Below are 17,864 nucleotides of genomic sequence, written 5' to 3'. Positions count from 1 at the left end.
GGCATCCAGAACTTTTACAGCACTGATTTATCATTTTTTGTGCAGTGATTTGCATTTAGTGGTGTTTTTTTCAAAAGCAGAAGAACAGGATTCAGGCTGTAACCTTGCAAAGCAGCACAAAGTTAAAAGGATCCAGTTACAGAATATCAGAAATACCCCAGCCCTGAGAGCTTTGGAGCTCTGGGTTTATTTAATGCATTTCTTCCCAGCCCTGCCTCCTCAGCCAATTTGTCTGCCAAAAAAACACAAAGACTTCAGTCCTGTGGCATTTCACATCTAATATTTATGCTGTTCTAGAGTTTGCAAAAGGGCTTCCTTTTCATTTATCATTGTTCCTCAGGAGCCTCTAGCTCCTCTGCCAGGTTAATGGGATTGTTCTCTGCTGCCCAGACCAGGAGCCCCAAGAAGACAAATGACAGATGGTGACAATCACCCAATGGAGGACTCTTCTGCTGGTGTCAGGGGTAGAACCAAAACTCAGCCTGAACCAGCTCAGTTTCTATTTTGTGGCCCTGGGGGCCAAATATGGATCTTGCAAAATTACAAATGGCAGCCTGAGTCTACACTTCAAGCCAAAATTTCCGTCAGGAGTTATGGTGCTTTTTAAAATCTGGAAATTTCACCAAAAATATCCAGACTCCAAACTTCTTTAAAAAAAAAAAAAAAAAGATAGGCTGGGCATGGTAGCTCATACCTGTTATCCCAGCACTTTGGGAGGCGCTAAGGTGGGTGGATCACTTGAGGCCAGGAGTTCAAGACCAGCCTGGCTAACATGGTGAAACCCCATCTCTACTGAAAATACAAAAAAAATTAGCCGGGCATGGTGACGGGTGCCTGTAATCCAAGCTACCTGGGAAGTCGAAGTGGGAGAACCACTTGAACCAGGAGGCAGCAGTTGCAGTGAGCCAAAGTCATGCCGCTGCACTCCAGCCTGGGCAACAGAGTAAGACCCTGTCTCAAAATAAATAAATAAATAAATTTTTAGATGATGATGGTATTCCCGTTATTGGCAACATGGTGGGGGTCAGTGAATGATATCCTACAGGAGTCTGCTGCCAGGTTTTGTCAATGAAGTATTTTGGATACAACCAAAACAAAACTTAGCTGGGCACGGTGGTCCGCACCTGTAATCCCAGCTGCTTGGGAGACTGAGGCACGAGAATCACTTGAACCTGGGAGGTGGAGGTTGCAGCGAGCCGAGATCGCGCTACTGCACTCCAGCCTGGGTGACAGAGTAAGATTCTGTCTCAAAAAGAAAAAAAAAGCTCCTAGATGTGATCAAAATGCCAAAAATGCTTCAGTGTTATACCTGTTAATTTAATGAAAATTACAAGTTAAGAGCCTGTTACAATCTCAAGCCCTAACATACGGAAAACGTACACAGTGTGACAGTGAACTTCAAGACCCAGTAAGTGGGAAAGTCCAACATGGGAAGTAGTTGATAATGTTATCTCCTGTCTGTGGTCGCTTTGTCTCTGTGGTGGCAGAATTGAGTCGTTGCAGTACAGACCATAGCGCTGCATAGCTGAAAACGTTTACAGTCTGGACCTTCGTAGAAAGAGTTTGCTGAGCCCTCATAAGTGGCACTAGCTCACTGGATTTGTGCCACAGGGTACCCCCAGGATTTATTAGAATGTATGTAGAGTTGAGGGTACTTCAGTCCCTAGTTAACAGTCGGTTCGAGATGAGAGGTGCTTAATTCTCTCCCGTTTGACAGTTTGGGCACAAACAGCCCAGAGGTGATATGGCGGACATGGTGTTGGCTCCCAGGTTCCTGATGGGTGGTGGTCGGGTGGCATTTCATCATTCTGGACAGTCATCCTCATCTAAAGCAGCATCCCATCCTGTCTGTATCCAGCCAGTGGGACTCAGAAACTATAAGGGAAGCATACCCACTTCCTTGAGGTTACCAGAAGTCACACACTGCCTAGTGTACCCTTCCAGTTAGTTCATAGAAGAAAATACAGAGAATTACAAAGGAAGCCAATTATATCAAAACACATTTATCAAAATATTTTGTAAACTGGGATATGTATGCTTTTTTTTTTTTTTTCTTGGAGACGGAATGTTGCTCTGTCGCCAGGCTGGGGTACAGTGGCATGATCTCAGCTCACTGCAACCTCTGGCTCCCAGGTTCAAGTGATTCTCCTGTCTCAGCCTTCTGAGTAGCTGGAAATACAGGCATACACCACCACGCCTGGCTAATTTTTGTATTTTTAGTAGAGACGGCATTTCACCATATTGGTCAGGCTGGTCTTGAACTCCTGACCTCAGGTGACCCAACCACCTCAGCTTCCCAAAGTGCTGGGATTACAGGCTTGAGCCCCCACGCCCAGCCCGTGTATGCTTCGTTACGCATAAAATGGCATGACATAGTGGTTATTTAATGGATAAATGATAAAGTTTCTTAACTTTCATGATTTCAGAGTAGCACTGGCTCAAATGATATTTCCAGATGTCCAGGTTAACTGCAATGTGATATGAAAATGTCCATGATTCCCATTGGTCACAAAGTCGCAGGGACCATTATTCATAATTGAAGGGAATGCTAGTTACAGGTTAATGAGAATAAACCAATATGACTATGGCTCCCACCTTTGTCCTCCACCAATGCTTCAAGAAAGGCAAAGTGCTCAGGTCTGGGAATGACCTTCCCTCAAAAGCCCATGGCCAGATGTATTCTGGGAGAATGTAGCGTGGGAAATAACGTCAGTGTGGAATTTCCCTTCTGGAATTCTGGCAGCAAGCACTTCGGTGACAGTCCGAGCTCATGGAGAGCAGGAGCTCTCAGAGGCTGAGTCCCATTGGTGTGTGTCCCCGCTGTTAGCCATGGGGCAGTCCCCCTGCTATTCCCTCTTCCCTGGACGGTCCCCTGTCTCTCCGCCTCCCCGTGGATGGGAAATGCTCCAGGCTGCACAAGGTCCCTGGAGTACTGCTAAGAGGCTGCACAAGGCAGTCACCAAATGCCAGGTGGAGACAATCTGGATTGAGCCTCATCTCAACTCTGACACTTAGCAGTCATGGGATGTTGAGCGAAAAAGGGTCTTTGCCACTCTGCGCCTATACAATAGGGGCCAAGAAAGGATCTACTTCACTGAGATGTTGTGGATCGTCATCTAAACCAGTGGTTCTCAAAGCATGGTCCCAGGACCTCTAGACTCAAAACTGTTTTCATGATAATACCAGGACACTACCTTTTTACCCTCATCTTCCTTCCAGTAAACAGTGGAGTTTTCTAGCAGATATAAAGCATACGTATTTATCTAAAAAGTATTAAAATACTCTTCCCTTTTCCGTCTGCATATCCACTTTATTTTATTTTTTAGAAATAGGGTCTCTCTCTGTCACCCAGGCTGGAGTGCAGTGGCACGATCACAGCTCATTGCAGCCTCAAACTCCTGGATTCAAGTGATCCTGCCGCCTCAGCCTCTCGAGTAGCTGGGACTACAGGCACACACCACCATGACTGGCTATATTTTATTTTAGTGTTTGTAGAAATGAGGTCTCACTTTGTCACCCAGTCTTCAAACGATCCTCCTGCCTCAGCCTCGCAAAGTGCAGGGATTACACACGTGAGCTACTGTGCCTGGCCTCCATCTGCATATCTTTATGAGGCTGGATTTTTCATGTTAACCAAAACAACATATCTCAGTAGATTGAATGCTGAAACAGATAAAAGAATCCTGCTGCCTTCCATTAAACAAGGCATTAAAGAGACTGGCAAAAATGTAAAGCAATGCAGCTCATCTTACTAATTGCATTTTGTTTGGGGAAAATGTAGTTATTTATCTTTTTTTTTTAATGTATGCTAACAAATAGTTTATTTAAATGAGTGAACAAATGTCTTTAAATTTCTTCATTTTTTTGTTTGTTTGTTGGCTGGTTTGTTTTGTTTTGTTTTGTTTTTGAGATGGAGTCTCACTCTGTCACCCAGGTTGAAGGGCAGTGGTGCGGTCATGGTTCACTGCACCCTTGACCTCTCGGGTTCAAGCAGTTCTCCTGCCTCAGCCTCCCAAGTAGCTGGGACTACAGGTACATGCCACCATGCCTGGCTAATTTTTTTGTATTTTTAGTAGTGACAGGATTTCACCATGTTAGCCAAGCTGGTCTCTATCTCCTGACCTTGTGATTCGTCTGCCTCAGCCTCCCAAAGTGCTGGGATTGCAGGCGTGAGCCACCGTGCCCAGCCCTCAATTTTAATCTCTAATTTAATAACTATCACTAGATATAACAACATAAACAAGACTCTGGGTTTCTTAATAACTTTTGACCATATTTTGACCATATTGAAATTACTGCTGTTGCCTTATGCTGACCTTGAGCACTTTTTTGGTTTTATAAAGCACACCCACAAACAGAAGTCATGTACCACGTGGGCTAAATAGATCCAAATTCAGCCAACCAAACACCACACAATCACAAAGGAAGACAACAATTCAGTAACTCTATCCACTCTTCCACTCACAGAGGGCATGTGCTAGATGATAAACAGAAAGATCTACATTCTCGGCCAGGTGCGGTGGCTCATACCTGTAATTCTAGCATTTCGGGAGGCTGGGGTGGGCAGATCACTTGAGGTCAGGTGTTGAAGACCAGCCTGGCCAACATGGTGAAAGCCTGTCTCTACTAAAAACACAAAAATTGGCTGAGTGTGGTGGCTCACACCTGTAATCCCGACACTTTGGGAGACCAAAGCGGGCAGATCACTTGGGGTCAGGAGTTCAAGACCAGCACAGCCAATATGGTGAAACCCCATTTCTTCTAAAAGTACAAAAATTAGCCAGGCATGGTGGTGGACACCTGTAATCCCTGCTACTCGGGAGGCTGAGGCAAGAGAATCTCTTGAACCCGCGAGGCAGAGGTGGCAGTGAGCCGAGATTGTGCCACTGCTCACCAGCCCAGGCGACAGAGTGGGACTCCGTCTCAAAAAAAAAAAGAAATCGACATTCCCTCACTCAGCCTCCCATCACGGGGTGTTCATTGGTTCAGTCATTCACCCATTGATTCCAGTGTTCATGGAGGCCTCACTGCTGACCAAGCTCTGTTCCAGATGGGGCACAGGCCGGAACAAGGCATACAGAAGCCACTGCCATGGCAGGTCGGATACTCTGGCGGGAGAATCACGTGATACTAACTAGAAGATGAATCAATGTGGCAGGTGAATAAATACAGAGAGAAGTAATGTTGTGGAAGAGGGGAGCGCCTAGGTGGCGTGGGGAGATGCCATTTTAAAGAAGGGTTCACACCGAGCCCCAGTAAGTTAACATTTGAGGCCGGGCATGACGGTTCATGCCTGTAATCCTGGAACTGAGAGAGTCCAAGGTGGGCAGATCGCTTGAGCCCAGGAGTTGAGACCAGCCTGGGCAACATTGTGAAACCCTGTCTCTACGGAAAAAAAAAAAAAAAATACAAAAATTAGCCAGATGTGGGGGCTTCCCACCTACTTGGGAGGCTGAGGCAGGAGGATGGCTTGAGCCTGAGGAGGTCGAGGGTGCAGTGAGCCATGACCGCACCACTGCACTCCAGCCTGGGTGACAGAGTGAGACCCTGTGTTGGAAAAAAAAATGAAAGCTTTGAGTAAATAGCTGGGAAGGGTGAGGAAGCTGTCCATGCAGGTGTCTGAGGAAGGTGATTGCTTCCGGGGAGCAGCCAGCACAGAGGTCCTGGGGCAGGCATGAGCTTTGCGATTGGGGTGCTGGTGGGTTAGGAGACCACAGGACAGGAGCACAGCAGGCTGGGGGGAAGTGAGAGAGATGCGGTCAGGGAGCCAGTAGGGCATGGCGAAGACTTCGGATTTTAGTTCAGGTGCATGTGGAGCCACTGAGGGGTTTTGCACAGAGTGGGGGCTGGATCCAGTTTGTTCTTTAATGGGATCCTCTGGCTTCTGTGGCCGATTGGCTGAAGGTGGAAGGGAGGAGGCCGGAGGACCAGGGAGGAGGTTCCAGCAAGATCCAGGCAGAGGCAGCGGTGGCTTGGCCCAAGATGGTGACAGGTGGATGACGGGCAGTGGTTCGACCTGGGTGTGTCCTGAGGGTGAAGCTGCTGGGACACGTTATGTGAGGGAGGACAGAGGAGCCACAGTCCCCTCTGTGGCATGTAGCCTTGGACCCCTGGCATTGGCGGATGTCTAGATCACAGGGTGAAAATCGAGAGTCCAGTGTGAAGTGCTGGTTTGACACAAAAGGAATTGATTTGAAGGAAATGACTAAGTATGTGATGGTCCGAATGATAGATAAAAACGGCCAAACGTGTGTAAGAAGCACGCAGACAACTGAAATTTAGACGATGCCACAAAGGGCAAAGACCCTGTTTAGTTTCCGCAGACTCCACGAGTGTGAAATGGTGCGCTCTATTTCGGGAAGGATGGACTTTCCACATGGTTCTGCTTCATTTTTCACCGACCTTTCTGAATTGCTTTGGCAAACAGTTTATTGTCATTGGCTCGGCTCCGGGCTCCGCGCTCCAGCCCATCCTGCTAACAGATGTGTGTCACGCTCAGCCGACTTTGCTGTGCGGCCTGAGCTCCTCCCCAAGCTCATTACTGGAGCCTCAGAGGGGTCTTGCCGTTTTCCAAAACGGTGTCACATCTGGTTTCTAACAACCATTTTTATTTCTCCAGAGGCCCAAGTTTTCATCCTCCCTGAAAAAGGACAGCAGGCTATATTTTGAGCACTCACAGTTCCTTTTTCGTTTTTTTTGTATTTTTATTATTTATTTATTTATTTATTTATTTTCCAAGACAGAATCTCACTCTGTTGCCCAGGCTGGAGTGCACGATCATGGCTCACCACAGCCCCAAACTCCTGGGCTCATGTGATCCTCCTGCCTCGGCCTCCCGAAGTGCCTGGATTACAGGCGTGAGCCACCGCACCTGACTCTTTTTCAGAGTTCTTTATGCACGATCTCATTTGCTGCTGCTCCCATTTTATAGATGAAGTCACTGAGGCTCAGACAGGAGCACTCTCTTGCCCAAGGAAGTCAGAGTCCTCTGACTCTGGAAACCAAGCTCTTCAAAGCCACACTGCACCCCCGTCGTTATTGGCACATTTGGACTTTTTACACTGTGCACCTCACACAGTTTCACAGCCTCGGCACTGGTGACACTTTGGGGCTGGGTCATTCTTTGCAGGGGGAGGAAGGCCATCCCATGCATTGGAAGATGGTCATCCCTGACCTCTGCCCGCTGATGCCTGTAACATGTTCCCCAACCTCCGGGTCACAGCAGAAACAAATGTCTCCACACACTGCCCAGTGTCTCCTGCAGGGCAAAATCACCCCTGACTCAGTGTATTCTGCACACCGACATGCTTCTGGCTGGCAGCTCTACCTGCTGTGTTGACCCATTTTTCCAGCATGTAGCTCTGTCCTGCAGTTACTACAATAGAAATTTCTTCCTTTTTTTTCATTTTCTTGTTGTTGTTGTTGTTGTTGTTGTTGTTGTTGTTGTTGTTGTTGTTGAGACAAGGTCTTACTCTGTTGCCCAGGCTGGAGTGCAGTGGCAGGATGGCAGGGTGGCAGGATCTTGGTTCACTGCAGCCTCTGCCTCCACCTCCTGAGCTCAAGTGATTCTCCCACCCCAGCCTCTTAAGTAGCTGAAACTTCAGGCATGCACCACCACACCTGGCTAATCTTTTGGTTTTTTTGGTAGAGACAGGGCTTCGCCGTGTTGCCCAGGCTGGCCTCAAACTCCTGAGCTCAAGCAGTCTGCCTGTCTTGGCCTTCCAAAGTGCTGGGATTAGAGGTGTGAGCAGTCACACCCTAATCCTAGAATCCCTTTCAGTAAGACGTGCAGTGGCCAGCTCTCCAGCACTCCCGCACTCCTGGGCGAGGGGTGTGAGGCTTAACATTAGAGGGCACTGCCCCATCTTGTACGGCCCTTGTACCTCAATCAGGTCCACCAACCAGCCACCCTATCGGCCGCTGCTCGCCGTGTGCACACTCTGGGCCAGGTACTGGGCTGGGGCTCCAGCGCGCAGGCAAGGGTCCTGTGTTATGGACCCCACACCCTAGGCGGGGAGATGAAGATAAACAAGGAAACAATTGCATCTGTAGGATAATTTCAGAGAGTGCAGAGTACAGTGGAGGAAGTGAAAACCCCGGGGAGTATAGAGGGATGGGTGGTCAGGGATAGCTTCTCATCTGACCTGAGACGCCAGGGTGAGGAGGAGACAGCCCCCGTGAGAGGGAGGGGACAGGTGCCCCAGGCAGAGGGAAGAGCAGGTGCCAGTGCCCTGGCAGGTAGAGAGCCTGGCTCGTAGGGAGCGCAAGGCCTGGAGAAGTTAAAACAGAGTGAGCCCAGCAGCGTGTCCCTGAAGGGAGATAACCTGATGAGTCTTGGGCTCAGAACCTCTGGCCATTTGGGGAAGTCTGGGTTCTGGGAAGGCAGTGGAGACAGAAGTCCAGGTGGAAGCTGGCTATGAGAAGGAAATGGGTGAAGACGAAGATGTACTTCTGTCTTTTGGGGATCTTATCACCCTGCGGAAAGCCTCTTCCATTTGGATTCCGAAACACCAGGGCGCAGAAGGGCCAGGACAGGAGACCTGAGGGTCCAGGGTGCAGCTTTTGAACAGCTGTCTCACAGGGGTTCTCGTGGCTCTCTGAGCATTCCTTCTGCTTCTGTGTCTCCCCAACCCATGACTCAGAGTCCCAGGGAAGAGTGATTGGCCAGGCTTGGTCACACACCTGCCCATTGGGTGAGGAAGGGCACCTTGATTGGCAGTGGGGACTTTTGTGTTTGGGAGACACCAGGGGTGCAGTGGCTGTGGCTCTTTGGAAGTTACGTGAAAGAAAGGAAAAAAAGAAAAAATGGTGTGTGTGTATATTCAAGCATTGTGTGTATGTTCATACATGTGTGTATATATTCAGGCATTGTGTATATTGTGTATTAATGTATGTGTGTATGTATTGTATATGCATGTGTGTAACTGTTGTATGTCTATGCACATGTGTATATGTGTGTGTGATATATTTATGCATGTGTATATGTATATTGTGTATATGTGTGTGGTGTATATTCATGCATGTATATGCATATGTATCTCATATTCGTGCATTGTGTATATGTTGTGTATTCGTGCATGTGTGTGTATGTGCTTTTATATTTTCACGCATTGTGTGTGTTTATGTACATGTATATTCATGCATTGCATATATCTGAATGTTGTATATGTGTGTGCCTGTGTGTCCCATATATTCATACATATGTGTATATGTTATATATTCACACATGTATGTGTGTTTATATTCATGTGTGTATGTGTATGTTGTGTATTTGTGCTTGTGTATATGTATTCATGTATGTGTGTATATATATGGGTTGTATATTTATGCATGTGCATAGATGTGTATACTGGTTCCAAAATATGAGGACAAATTGCCAAATCAAAGTGAATAAATATTTAATGAAATGGTGTAGCATGATTCAGCGAGTCAGCTCTGGAACATTTGGACTCTTGGAGAGTTGTTTGTCAATTACCTTTAATGTAGGATGTGGGTGGAGATGGTGTAGGATGAACATACACTGAAAGTTGCTGATGTCCTTAAAATAGCCCTGTTGATATTTCCACCCAGATGGCCCGTCGCGGGGGAGAGAAAGTCCTCGGAAAGCAGCGGGTGCTTTATGTCCTGTCGGCTGCCTCTTGGGAGGCCCCTAGGACAGCTCAGGTCCTGTTTCACCTTTCGCACGCCTGTCAGCTCGTCTGCATGCATAGCAGTGGGTGGTGGCGCACCGTCATCTCACTCACTGCCAGCAAGCACAGGGGACGAAGTCACTTGTCCCACAGCTAGGAGGCGGCAGATCCAGGATTCAAACCCAGACGGTCTGACTGCAGAGACACTTTGGCCACTTTGCCACATCACCACCTGTGTTACTGGGGAAAGGGGGGAACTAATGTCGGGAGGAGCAGTGTGTTCCTGTGCCGGCCCAGCATAGCAGGGAGAGGTGGTCAAGGTTCCCAGTGGTTTCCGGTTGCAGGGGCCCTCTGTCTCCCCCATTGCCTTTGGCTATCCCCAGTGATACCTTGAGTGTCCCTGTACCCAGTTTATCACCAGCTAATTAGCTAATCTTAGTCCCTGGTTGCCGCGAGACACAGCTTTCACACACCACAAATGCAATTATCACAAGGCAATGTCAGTTAGATTTGGGGCTGGGAGAGAGAACAGAAGGATCTCCTCCTCCCATCAGGCTCGGAATCGTTCCCCAGCAGCACTTAAGTCAGGCAAATGGAGAAGCAGCAGTGTGGAGCCTCCACCACAGAGCTGCCTGCAGGGGAAGTGGCCGACCTGCTGGGTCACAAAGCAGGGTGCAGGAAGGATTTGGGGGGCTAGCGATCCCCGCCAAGGGGGCAGAGGGATTCCATTAAGCCAGATGTTAACAGCAAGAAGTTGGCTGTAACAGGGGACCGACCCAGTGGTGGATAATGAAAAATATAACTCTTAGTAGGCGTTTGCTGTGTGCCAGTTCCAAGCAGTTTACAGCCGTGTGTCACATGATGGGGATATATCCTGAGAAATGTGTCATTAGGTAATTGTGTCATTGTGCAAACATCATGGAGTGCACTTACACACACCTAGGTGGCATGGCCCACTTCACACCTAGGCTCTGTGGTGCAACCTATCATTCCTAGGCTACAGACCTCTACAGCATATGACTGTACTGAATCCTGTAGGTGATGGTAACACAGTGGGAAGTATTTGTGTATCTAAACATACGTGAATGTATTAATAAAAAGAGTACAGTAAAAATATGGTATTAGTGGGTGTGGTGGCTCATGCCTGCAATCCCAGCAATTTGGGAGGCCAAGGCAGAGCCCGGGAGTTCCAAACCAGCCTGGGCAACATAGTGACACCTCGTCTCTACTAAAAATTAAGACATTAGGCTGGGCCCAGTGGCTCACACCTGTAATTCCAGCACATTGGGAGGCCAAGGTGGGTGGATCACCAGAGATCAGGAGTTTGAGACCAGTCTGACCAACATGGGAAAACCTTGTCTCTATTAAAAATAAAAAAAGTTGGCCGGGCGTGGTGGCTCACGCCTGTAATCCCAGCACTTTGGAAGGCCGAGGCGGGTGGATCACGAGGTCAAGAGATCGAGACCATCCTGGTCAACATGGTGAAACCCCGTCTCTACTAAAAATACAAAAAACTAGCTGGGCGTGGTGGCGCGTGCCTGTAATCCCAGCTACTTAGGAGGCTGAAGCAGGAGAATTGCCTGAGCCCAGGAGGTGGAGGTTGCGGTGAGCCGAGATCGCGCCATTGCACTCCAGCCTGGGTAACAAGAGCAAAACTCCATCTCAAAAAATAAAAATAAAAAATAAAAAATTGAAAAAAATTGAAAAAAATAAAAAAATTTATCCGGGCATGATGGCAGACACCTGTAGTCCCAGCTACTTGGGAGGCTGAGGCAGAAGAATCACTTGAACCCAGGCAGCGGGGATTGCAGTGAGCCCAGATCATGCCACTGCACTCCGGCCTTGGTGACAGAGTAAGACTGTCTCAGAAAAACACATTAGCCAGGAGTGGTGATGTGCATCTGTAGCTACTCAGTACGCTGAGTTGGGAGGATCGCTTGAACCCAGGAGTTTGAGGTTGCAGCGAGCCATGATCACACCACCGCACTCCAGCCTGAGCATCAGAGCAAGATCATAGCTCCACAAAAAAGGTATTATAATGTTATGGGACCACCGTTGTATATAGTCTGTCATTGACCAAAATGTCATCTATACCATAACATTCTCATAGCAACCCTCTGAGATAGATATTGTTCTTAACTCCATTTGACAGCTGGGGAAACTGAGGTATTAAGAGGCTAAAAGACTTGCCTAAGGACCCAGGGCTTTGAGTGTCGTAATATATTTCCACTAGCTCTTTAATGTAAAGGGCTTTCTTTTTTGTTCAGCATCATTTCCTTAGGAAGATAATCCTTTTCCCCACAACTACCACTTCATTTGTGTCATTTAAGTCTGCCTTCAGCTAAGGTCTTCTGGTTGTGCATAGAGTCTGTCAAACATTGACACCGTCAACATTCCCATGGTCAGCTTCGGTTTCTTCTACAGTTCCACTTTAAAGTTTCCATTTCAGCATCTTCACTTTTCATTTCTTGGCTGGGCTTCATCTCTGTTGGCCAGTTCTCTCCTTCATGATCCACTTTTGTAAACTGCCTTGTAGATGTATTACTGAGAGACAAGGAGGTCACACCACTACACGCTTTGCTGTCTGTGCACGAGCTGACTCACAGAAGCACAGCAACCGAACACCTGTAATAGACTTTGTGAGAAGCCACATGCTGGGCCATTGATCACAATGTGCATCTGTCACATACAGCGACCTGTGCACTGAAGGGTGAGCAGTGACGTTTGTCCTTTATGCCGTTCCTCACAGTTAATAATGTAACAGTGGTAGCTAAGTTTAACCCGTGTTGCTGGGGGACTGGTGTTATTTAACTGAGCTGTGAAAGCGAAGGTTCGTGCATATTGGAACCATGCAGGGCGAGGGCAGCCTGTGATTAGCTGCTCCTCTTGTCATCATTGTCTTCGTCCCCTCCATCCTCATTGTTGTGTCATTGTTGCTTTTCCTTTGCACCACAGGGCCCCATGTGCCATCCTAGCCGGTTTAGAATCCACCTCTGATTGTCATCACCTCTCCCAGGTTTCTACTGTCCTATTTGAAATTCCAAAGGGATCCTTTGTTGCTCACAGGGAATTTTGCTTTACACCAGGGGTTGGTAGGCCCTTTCTGCAAACAGCCACATAGTAAATATTTTAGACTTGCACCTCCACCTCCACCACTCTATTGCAACGACTCAACTGTGCCATTGTAGTGAGGATCCAGCCATAATGATATGTAAACAAATGGGGTGGCTGTGTTCCAATAAAGCTTTATTTATAAAATCAGGCAGCAGGCCAGATGTGGTTTGCCAAACCCTGTGCTGTGCTAAGCATCTTGGGTCTTTTAATTGCAGGTGAAAGAACTCAAACTGAGCAAATAAAACCACACAAAAGTGGAGTGGGTGGGGTTTATGGATTTGCATAACTCAGTGTTTCTCAGCTTCAGCACTAGTGATATTTTGAGCAAGATACTTCTTTATTATGGGTGCTGCCTTGTGCATTATTGGAGTTCTAGCAGCATCCCTGGCCTCTGCCCGCTGGATGCCAGTAGCAGCCATTCAGCACCTAGTTGTGATAAGCAAAGATGTCTCCATAGCCCAGTGTTCTCCCTGATTGGAAACCACTGATAAATCTGAAAATGCTGGCATCAGAACTGGTTTCAGGCCAGGCACAGTGGCTCACACCTGTTATCCCAGGACTTTGGGAGACCGAGGCAGGCAGATCACCTGAGGTCAGGATTTCAAGACTAGCCTGGCCGACATGGTGAAACCCTGTCTCTACTAAAAATACAAAAATTAGCTGGGTGTGGTGGTGTGCACCTATAATCTCAGCTACTCAGGAGGCTAAGGCAGGAGAATCACTTGAACTCAGGAAGCGGAGATTGCAGTGAGCTGAGATCGCGTCACTGCACTCCAGCCTGGGGGACAAAGTGAGACTTGGTCTCAAAAAAAAAAAAAAAAAAAAATGTGGTTTCAGGTAGGAGTGGATCCCCAGGGGCTCAAACCAGTATCTCTCTGTCTCTGTCTGTCTCTGTCTCTCTGTCTCTGTCTGTCTCTGTCGGTCTCTGTCTTTCCCTGTCTGTCTCTGTCTTTCCCACCTCTGCATGTTTCCATATTGCTTCACACACGCAAAGACTCTTCCCTCTTGGTGGCAGGATGGCTGCCAGCAGCTTCAGTTACATATCCCACCAGTTCCAAGCCCTGAGGAAAAAGACCTTCTCTTTGCTGGTAGCTCCCAAAAAATTCCAGGGCTGACTGCTGCAGTAGGCCCAGCTTGGGTCACATGCCTTTCCCTGCACTAACCAGTTTGCCTGTGATCACCAGGGGAGTGTGGTACTGATGGGTCAGTCAAGATTTGCACACATCTCTGGAGTCAGGACTCAAGGTCAGCCCATGTGTACTTAAATAAGGAAGTGTCGGTGCCCAAAGGATACCAGTCAGAGCCAGGCAGGTGAGGCCTCCACCCAGTGCCTGGCACACAGGAGGCAGTAAGTGTGCTGGCCTTTCAGTGGATGCCAGCCAGCTCATTGTCAATGGCCTTTCCTGGCCTGCCATTAATTCCTCTTAATCTGCCTGCCAAATGTTCCACCCCCACACCAACCCCCAGCTTGCCCCTCCTCTCATGCTGTCCCCGCCTCCAAAGCTCAGCGAATCCAAGCTTCCCGGGCACCAACCACCTGCCACAATTCAGGCTGTGCTTTTAATCTTGGTTTTAATTCCAGCTCCTTCTCTTGGCTGTGTTTCCCAGCCCCGGAGCCCCAGGGCCCATGCTAATTTGCTTCTCCCACCTCAACTGGTGCTGGAATAACCATTTTTAAAAGGGCCTTTGGGAAATCTAATCAAATGAGAGCAAAATCTAATTTGGCACTAAAAGCCTCTGACAAGTTATTTTCTAGGGCCTGGTGGAGCCTGAATAATACACTCTTTTTGGGGTTTTTAAGGGCTGGGGATTGGAGAAAGGAAAGACGTGAAAGGGGAGATTCTAGCAGAGGAGACAGCTTGGGACATGCTGACATCCGTGGCATTGAAAAGAATGGGCAGGAGAAGGGCTCCCACACACTCCCCGTGAAGAAATTCGGATTCCAGCAGCCAGGCCAACAAGCTAAACTCTAGCATTCATCAGAAAGACCTTGGCCCAAGTCTGCGGGAACCAGTAGATTCACCGGGTGGGGACTTGGAAGATGCGGGAGTGTGGCGGGGAAGCCAATTCCCCAGTGGGGAGTTCAGTGCAGCCTTTTTTCTGGCTTTGGTTTCACTTTTCTGCAAACTGAGGGGGTGAAAATCTGTGCTTCTTAAATGATGTGCGGTCTGGGCTCCTTTCAGAATATGTCAGAAGTTGTGGACCTATTTCCAGGAAAATGCACACAGAAGGCACAGTCTGGCAGGCAACATTCCAGGAGGGGTGCACACCCTCATTCATGCTCCCCGTCATGTTTCCTGTTGCCACGCCTCATTACAGTCTCCAGGGCCCTATGGGATCTGTCCCCTCTTCCCTGTGATGTCATTCCCTCCCGCCCTCATTGTCCTCTTGGGTTCCTTGATGCCCCCACGCTTGTTCTGGCCTCAGGACCTTTGCACCTGGCCGTTCCCTCTGCCTGGAGCAGTTTTCCTCACATCCCCTCTGCCGCCTTCTCATCAGCCCAGCGGGGCCTCTCACAGCAGCGAGCGGGGCCACTCTGCCCTGTCATCCTCCTTTATTTTCCTCATCACATTCGTCACCATTTCGAACTAGAGCATCAGCTGCCAAAGGGCGGAAGAGACCCTGGTAGTCTTGTTAATCCTGTGATTCCAGTGCTGGGACAGCTCCCAGCATACCATAGGTGTTTAATAAATACTGTCAAATGGATATAGGCATGCATCCCTTCCCTAGGGCAGCGGGACCCCAAGTTCAGCAAGTTCAAGTGCCACCACCATGATGTTCACCATAGACTCAGGTACGCTGAGTCTATTATTATTATTTCGCCCTAAGTGGTTTCACTCTTTGGACTTCAGTTGTTTTAAAAGGAATCTTTTTCATCACTGCCAATATTGTTTGCCATGAGTAGCACATGTTGGGGCTCTGTAGGGGGTTTAAGCAAAACGCAGGTAATAAAAGCGAGATCTGGTATAAAGAAAGTGATTTTTTTATTCCAAAGCTAGCTTAGGAGAAGTACAGTCCTCCTGCCTTAAGGGTACTGCTTTGCTTTTGGAGCAGAAAGAAGGTGCTTTTGTTTGTTGTTTGTTGTTTGTTTGTTTGTTTGTTTGTTTGAGACAGAGTCTTGCTCTTGTTGCCCAGGCTGGTACGCAGTGGCCCGATCTTGGCTTACCACAATCTCCATGTCCGGGTTCAAGCAATTCTCTGGCCTCAGCCTCCCGAGTAGCTGGGATTACAGGCATGCGCCACCGCATACGGCTAATTTTATATTTTTACTAGAGACGAGGTTTCCTCACATTGGTCAGTCTGGTTTCAAACTCCTGACCTCAGGTGATCCACCTGCCTCGGCCTCACAAAGTGCTGGGATTAGGAGGTGCTTTTAAAAGGGGGCCTGGCATGAATGGATGGCACACAGGGGAGGAAGTGAGGGGTTGGTGGGGGGGGCGGGGTCTGCTTATCTCACTTGAGTACGTCGTCTGCTGGGAAGTCAGCCAGCAGCCACTGGTGCCTTTATGAGTGGAACTAGGTTGTAAGGGTGGCCAGAAGCGCTCCACCTGGGAGGGGTTTTGCAGATGGCACACTTTGGGCTGTAGATGGGCCATTGTCGCTCCAGGCAGCCTCCCGGTGAGTGAGAGTTCTGCTCGAGTCTCTAAGCGCGTGGCTAGATGAACTTGCCCTGTAGAGAGTGTCTGGTGTAGGGGAGGTACAGGTTATAATTGCATTTCTAAAGGGCTAAGTGGGAAGTGAGGCACAAGGGAAATGGAGAAAAGAGAAGAGTAAGAAATAATAAAACTCGGCCAGGCACAGTGGCTCACACCAGTAATCTCAGCACTTTGGGAAGCCGAGGCAGGTGGATCATCTGAGGTCAGGAGTTAAAGACCAGCTTGGCCCATATGGCAAAACCCTGTCTCTATTAAAAATGCAAAAATTAGCCGGTCGTGGTGGCAGTCACCTCTAATCCCAGCTACTTGGGAGGCTGAGGCAGGAGAATCACTTGAACCCAGGAGGCAGAGGTTGCAGTGAGCCGTGATCACACCATTGCCCTCCAGGCTGGGCAACAAGAACCAGACTCCATCTCAAAAAAATAATAATAATGAAACTCATCTTTTTCTTAGAAAAATGGTAATACCGATTTATGAGGGGGCCTTATTAAAATTTACCCTCTTCCTTGTTGAGGTCCTGAGCCAATTAAGAAATCAAGCCCAAGAGTCAGCAGATGAAAGTCAGCGCAGCACTCTGATGAATCTGGTGAAGGCTGGGTTTGAGGGCATAGCTCCCTTCTGATGGCATTTGGGCTTCCTGACCAAATTGCAGAGTGTGGCAGACTCACCACTGACACAGGTCCACACCTCTCCTCCCCATGCAGACAGGACAAGCCTCCTGAAAACTAGCACTCCCTGGGGCAGCGGACTCCCCAGAGGAAAAGCAAGGGAGGGATTGGGCTATGCATGCCCAGTTTGGCCCTCCAAATCCACTAGACACATGCTAGGGGTCAGCAAACCACAGCCCATGGACCTCATCCGGCCTTCCATTTGTTTTTGTAAATAAAGTTTTATCAGAACAGAGTCGCACCCACCTGTTTATGTCTTGTCTGTGACTTTTTTTTTTTCTTTTTAACAATAGCAGGGTTTTGTAGTTGCCACAGAGACCCTCTGACCCACAAATCTTTAAATATTTACTATCTGGGCTTTCACAGGAAACCTCCAGTTTGCCAGAGTAGAGCCCCCGGCATGGAGGGCAGCGTCAGAGGTGGGGGCCGAGGTCACTGGGTTTAGGAAATCTTGTTTACTGAGCTGCACTTGGTCTCCAGGGGTCTTCTCACAATATGGCTCTAAAGACCTGAGGGCAAGATGCTGGAGGGTGGGACCATGGGCAGGTTTATTTAAATAAGATAGGGTTTCTCAGCAGAGCATGGTGGCTCACGCTTGTAATCCCAGAACTTTGGGAAACCGAGGCAGGTGGATCACTTGAGGTCCAGAGTTTGAGACCAGCCTGGCCAACATGGTGAAATCTCATCTCTACTAAAAATACAAAAATTAGCCTGGCATCGTGGTGCACACCTGTAATCCCAGCCTCAGGAGGCTGAGACAGGAGAGTCGCTTGAACCCAGGAGGCAAAAGTTGCAGT

The 17,864-nt window shown here is 48.4% G+C and overlaps 1 protein-coding gene across 9 annotated transcripts in view; it reads left to right on the top strand.

Annotated features, from left to right (window-relative positions):
- The window catches only part of SULF2 (sulfatase 2), a 128,207-nt gene that overhangs the window by 62,308 nt on the left and 48,035 nt on the right, over positions 1–17,864 (top strand). The gene's annotated exons all lie outside the window — the stretch shown is intronic.

Source organism: Saimiri boliviensis, chromosome 9 (assembly GCF_048565385.1).
Source record: "Saimiri boliviensis isolate mSaiBol1 chromosome 9, mSaiBol1.pri, whole genome shotgun sequence".
NCBI classification, from domain to species: Eukaryota; Metazoa; Chordata; class Mammalia; order Primates; family Cebidae; genus Saimiri; species Saimiri boliviensis.
Note: the sequence above shows the minus strand (reverse complement) of the source record. Positions and strands in the feature narration are given on the sequence as shown.